Source organism: Prunus avium, chromosome 2 (assembly GCF_965620075.1).
Source record: "Prunus avium chromosome 2, drPruAviu1.hap1.1, whole genome shotgun sequence".
Lineage (NCBI taxonomy): Eukaryota > Viridiplantae > Streptophyta > Magnoliopsida > Rosales > Rosaceae > Prunus > Prunus avium.
This window is the reverse complement of record NC_142285.1, coordinates 24,298,440-24,304,439: the sequence shown is the minus strand read 5'-3', so window position 1 is coordinate 24,304,439 and position 6,000 is coordinate 24,298,440. Positions and strand designations below refer to the sequence as shown.

At 37.6% G+C, this 6,000-nt stretch overlaps 1 long non-coding RNA gene across 1 annotated transcript; it reads right to left on the bottom strand.

Annotated features, from left to right (window-relative positions):
* Positions 1 to 260: 260 nt before the first annotated feature.
* On the bottom strand, positions 261 to 2,263 carry LOC148296690 (uncharacterized). The gene is made up of 2 exons (XR_015833373.1): positions 2,011 to 2,263; positions 261 to 911 (listed from the first exon to the last, which is right to left on the bottom strand). It is a non-coding gene; the product is annotated as an uncharacterized LOC148296690 (long non-coding RNA).
* Positions 2,264 to 6,000: the final 3,737 nt, after the last annotated feature.

Genomic DNA, 6,000 nt, shown 5'->3' with positions numbered 1-6,000 from the left:
AATTTAGCCTCTTCTCCAAATTAAGGGAAAAGAGCACGAGACTTCCTACCGAAATTTCGGCAGTCTCCCTTGTAAATTGGACTTTCCCCAAAATTTCCAACCTGCATAAAACACATTTAAAACACCAACTGGCAGCATGCACAAGTTAACAACATGCAATCACATAATAGGCCTCCGGCCTTCTAATGGTTCGAAACAAAACCAACAAAGTTCTTAAGTCGGATACTTCATAAACAATACAATTAAAGATCTCAAACAACTTTACGAATACCACTGAAATCATTAAACCAGATTCAAATCCAATAACCACAACGAAATCAAATCACAAACTCAGAATCGCTCAAACCCTTTTAAACATAATATAATTCGCGGCTGCACCTAGATGAGACCCCAGGCTGCCTACGTACCCTTGGACAAGGGATCAAGCCACACGTAGTTCTCGTCTCAATGGCCCCAACTCCGATAATATACCATTATTTAAAGCAGAACCAACTATACATTTCAGATCTATCACAAATTCCAAATCCGGCAAAAACACAATGAACACATTCTCAAACTCTCCCTTTATATCAGTTCAATCCCGCAACCATACCCTATCCAAGGCGTATGTACGTTAAACACATCATCAATTTCTTCCCTTTATATCAATTCAATTTCTTCCCAAGGCATCGTATTAAGAAGACATCCGAAGGGCCTGGACAAACTCCGACGGGCTTGGGCAAAATAAATAATCCGAAGGGCTTGGACAAACTCCGACGGGCCTGGGCAAAATAAATCAATCTCCAAGGGGCCTGGGCAAACTCCGATGGGCCTGAGCAAAATAAATCGATCTCCGAGGGGCCTGGACAAACTCCGACGAGCCTGGGCAAAATAAATCAATCTCCGAGGGGCCTGGGCAAACTCCGAGGGGCCTGGGCAAAATAAATCCTCAAACCTAAAACCCATAACCGGGGAGGTACCGAAAGTAGTACTAATAGAACTCAACTAACATTCCAAGTACCCCACACAAAATCAACAAAGATAGTATTTCCTCAAATATTATATATATGACTCAAGAAACTCGAAATATTAACAATAATATGATTACTCACAAAATAACAATCTACTTATAACTATAAATATAAATCTCACGGCAAACCATTAAAACAATATGCATAAACTTTCCATCACAAAACCATAAAAATAATTTCATAGACCCACAAACTCAACATCAAACAAATGATGGTCAAGACCCGTCCAAAAAGGGTCATCCTAGTATTTTTCGAATAGTAAACTACTTCGGAAGACTTACGGTCAACCGAGGGTCAAACCTTCCAAATTTGGTCAACCGGGCCCGCAGGCCTCACAACTTCCGTTTTATGATCCAAAAGTTCCTATGGGTTCCACCAGGTCTAGGAAATGCGTCCTACAAGTCTGGTTTAGATCGGACGGTCGGATCACTCGCGATCAGACGGTTATCACAAAACACAAACTTTAACTTATTAAATCGGAACATCCGGGGCTCCGATTCACGTTCCGTGAAATCCTACACGATGCTAGGAATACCTAGATCAACGTATATTAAATATGAAACGATCCAACGGTTCTAACATATCGAACCCGAAAATCACACAATATGTCAAATCCGTTCGGGGTTCAAACGTTATCCGAATTGGAATCCGAAAGTACCCACGCGCTCGTGAGAGCCAGGAGATCATTTTAGGACACAAAGACAGGCCAACACGTGGCTCACGCGCCACCCCACGTGCCGGCAGCGCGTGGTTGTCCAAAGAAATTTCCGGCGATTGGAAAAACTCCAAGTCGCCGGCCAAGCTTCCTACCCTAGGTAAAACACCTAATTTGGAGCCACTTTTGTTCTTGGACATACCCCAAAAAGTGGCCGGAAGGGCCCGGATCGAAGGCTGAAAACTGGCAGATTTTATATCGCTTATTTAACTATCACAACGCAGAAATTGCTCAATTCCTATCCAACCATCAGCTAGAGCATGAAAAATAGGTGGAAAAGCATACCTTAATCGACCGGTTTGGTGGCCGGAGGAGGGAGAAATCGCCGGCGAAAACTCTGTCAAAAACTAGGTCGAAACCGATCGGATTTTTTTGTATTTTCCGGCCATCTCCGGTTATTTCAGCGGCAGAGATTAGTCGGGATAGGAAGAGGGAAGTGAGCTTGACGTTTTGGTACTAATATCATGCGATTTGGTGGTCGGTGGAGGTGGTGGCGAAGAAAAAACCGATCGGATGAACAGTAACAGGGGAGGGGGGCTGTTTCAGCGCAGGGAGACAGAGGGAGAAATGGGTTTTTCTGATTTTTATTTAAAATCCCATTTTGAAATAGTTACGATTATGCCCCTGAAGGTAATTTGATCATAACTTTCTCGTTACAACTCCGATTCAAGCCCACTACGTGTCTACGGACTCATCTCGGTACGATCTACGTAAAAATACAACCTGCTGCCCCCAATTCCTTCAGGAAATAAAATGACCAAATTACCCATACTCCGAGGCAAAATTGTATATTCATAAATCTTGAAATTAATTAATTCACTATCCCTTTAATTTGGGTCGGGATGTTACAGTTTGATGATTTTCCTTTTGCAAAACCAAGCCCATGTTAGAAATGCATGACTACATGTTTGATGAATTTCCTTTAATCTCATTTTCCTTTATTTCCTTATTTAGTTGTTTAATTTTGATCTAATTGATTTTTCTTCTCTTTACTTCAAAAGATATTAAGAAAGATATTAGCAAAGTGTTGGAGCGTAGGCTACGAAAATAAAAAAAAGTTAATCTTAAAAAGCAATAAAAATTAAAACAGCGGTTTACAGAGAAGACAGACGTATAAATCGAATAAATACGACGGTAATTTGAACTTCAGGACGTGGTAAATAAATATTATATGTCACTAATTGAACAAACCGACGTGGGTATGACTAAATATTATACGTCGTATAAGAAATAGACGTCGGCAAATTACAACGTGGGAATCTTATTTTAACGTCCCTATAACTGAAAAACCGACGTGGTTATTGAATAAATAACCGCCGTGGTTTTTTACAATTAGACGGCGGTATTTATATAAGGACCGCCGTGGTTTTTGAAGATTTATTGTATAAATTTGACGCTTTCTTTCAGTTTCAGTTTTCATTTAGGGTTCCAACTTCTTCTGGAGGCTCGTCGTTCTCTCTCACAAACACACATATATCATCGCTCTCTCTCTCCTCTCTAGGGGCAATAATTTGGATGTTAACGATGTATGTGTTTTGGTGTATCTCAAAGACACCAAAACGCACACATCGTTAACTTTCAAAACATTGTCTTTCTTAAAGTTTGCCGTCATCAGTTCAGTTCTGGTTTCATTTTGGATTTTGTGTATTTAAAATATTGTCTTTCTCACTTTGGTGGTTCGATTATGATCAGGATCCAAAGATCTCAATGGTAAGATTTCATACCTATTGGGATCTCATTTTAATTTTCATGTGACGACGGGTTTCTATATAAACCGTCGTAATTTTTCTCAGTCTTGTCATTTTGTTGATCTACCATCGTAGGCTACCAAAATAAATTTAAAAAAATATTAAAAAGCAATAAAAATTAAGACGGTGGTTTACAGAGATGGCAGACGTATTAATTGAATAAATACGACGGTAATTTTAACGTCAGGACATGGTAAATAAATATTATACGTCGCTAATTGAACAAACTGACGTGGTTATTACATCTTGATATATAATAAATATGACGTGGATATTCTAATTTGGACGTCGTTATCTACTCTTCTGCTGTCGTGGTTCTCTACTACTCTATACGACAGTAGTGTTGTAGGTACCGTCGTAGTACACTCCCAAATAATAAGTCGATAAATTTATCTTTCGCGTCATGGTACATTGATTTAACACGGCGTTGTTTTGTAATATACCGACGTGGATTCCATAATATTATACGATGCAGACTAACAACAGTTGGTCGTGTTTATGTAGGAGTTAACACAATGGCTTTTTTGTTGAACCGTCGTCTTTACTTTCAACGTCGGTGGCTTCATACCTACTGTCGTTGTTTTTCGGTCTGAATTTAACTTTGAAGAAAACCTTTTTAATAAGACGACACTTTTTTATTTGGGTGCGTCGTTTAAAAAAAATATTCAAGCGGACCTCCATTTTTTAGGTGTTTAAGTTATTTATCCACGACGGTTTTCTGTTATCGTCGTCTTTCTAAACACAACAACGGTTTCTACCATTGTTTTTTTCTGGTCGTCTTTTTCACTTTTTGTAGTAGTGAATAACCGATGCTAAATACCTTATATACAAGTAAATATATCAGCAGTGAAGTAATTCTCCTCACACAAATATGAAGAAAACAATGCTCATAATAGGCAGGCATTACAATGTGTGAAAATAACCGATGCTAAATACCTTAAAGGCATCGAGAAATATATTTGAAGTGAAGTGGTTCTCCATAAAGGGCATCGAAACTATAAATAAAGCAATGCTTATGATGAAAATACTCTACAATGTTTAAGAAAAACTTATGCGAAAATTGTTATAGACAGCGAAAAATGAAATGTAAGTGAAGTGGTTATTATTAAAATGCATAAGTGGTACACGAAGAGTCGTTGCTGTTATCCTCAAAGACATTGGAAGTCAACGTAATTTTGAAGAAAGTCAACAACTGATGGTCATTAAGGCATCTGGTTGAAGTAATTGCTGTTGTTTATAGTAAAAGGCATCGGTTTTCTCCGATGCCTTTTATACCCCCTTTAGCATCACCTTACAATACATCGGTTTTTGACTGTAAAATGCATGGGTATTTCCTTGATGCCTATTAACATTTTTTTGGTGGGTTATTTACTCAAATGGTCCTTAAACTTATACTCGAGTTGTATTTTGGTCTCTCAACTAAATTGTTCGTTCAAATAGTCCACCAACTCTATATTAATAGGTGAATTGGTCCTACTGTTACATTTTCAATGAATTTTAGTCAAGTCAACGCTACATGTGGTATATAGGATGGGTATATGTGTCTTTTTCATACCTCAAAAGGCTTTAACAAGGTTGTTATATTTTTCATACCTCAAGAGGGTGCTAGATGTGGACATGCTGGCCTGAACGGCATCCCAAACCATTGCACTAGACCAGCCATGGAATCAAGAGACAAAGCCTCACCTGCATGATCGTAGCCCTCCAAGTTCTCACTATACCAGAACCCATCCTTTTTCGTTGTCCTCACCGCCAATAGCATTTGGCCTTAGAAGCATCTACTCCTCTGCATCTTCTTTCTCTCATTCACCTTCACCATCACCCTCATTGCCATGTTCTCTAGGTACCCAATTGTTCACAAGGGTGTTGGTGTTTAAAGGGTTTCAACGAATATTTTAATTTTTGGTTTTTTTTGTTTGTTTAATTTGGGAATTTAGCTCTGCTTGATTGTTGAAAAAAGGAAGGAAGAAAGATTGGGGGAGGGTTATGGTGGGTTTATTTTTTTCAATTTTTTTTTACTATTGGGCATTTTATTTTTATTTTTAGTTTTATGATTTTAATAGTATTTTATATAGATTTTAATTAATTAATTAATATTTTAGTATAAATTGACGATTTTAACTCTAAAATTAAGGGCAATATTGAAGGAGTGTAACGATATGACCAATTTGTCGATTAATATAGAGTTGGTGGACCATTTGAACAAATAATTTAATTGAGAGACCAAAATACAAATCTGATATAAGTTTGAGGATCATTTGAGTAAATAACCCTAGTTTTGTAATATAGAGAAGTTAACCACAACCGAACACAAAACATAAACTACTTGAATTATGATGTAACTATCTCAATAAAGTAGAGCAAACAGAAATACTTTGCATGCAGATTTCTAGTTTGCCAACAAGTTATGTAAAGAAAAGCATACCAATAAAAACATTCCTAAATTGCAACTAGTCAATAAGGGCCCGTTCGGTAACTTTTTTGGAGAATGTTTTCTTAAAATATTTTCAAATAATGAAAACAAGAA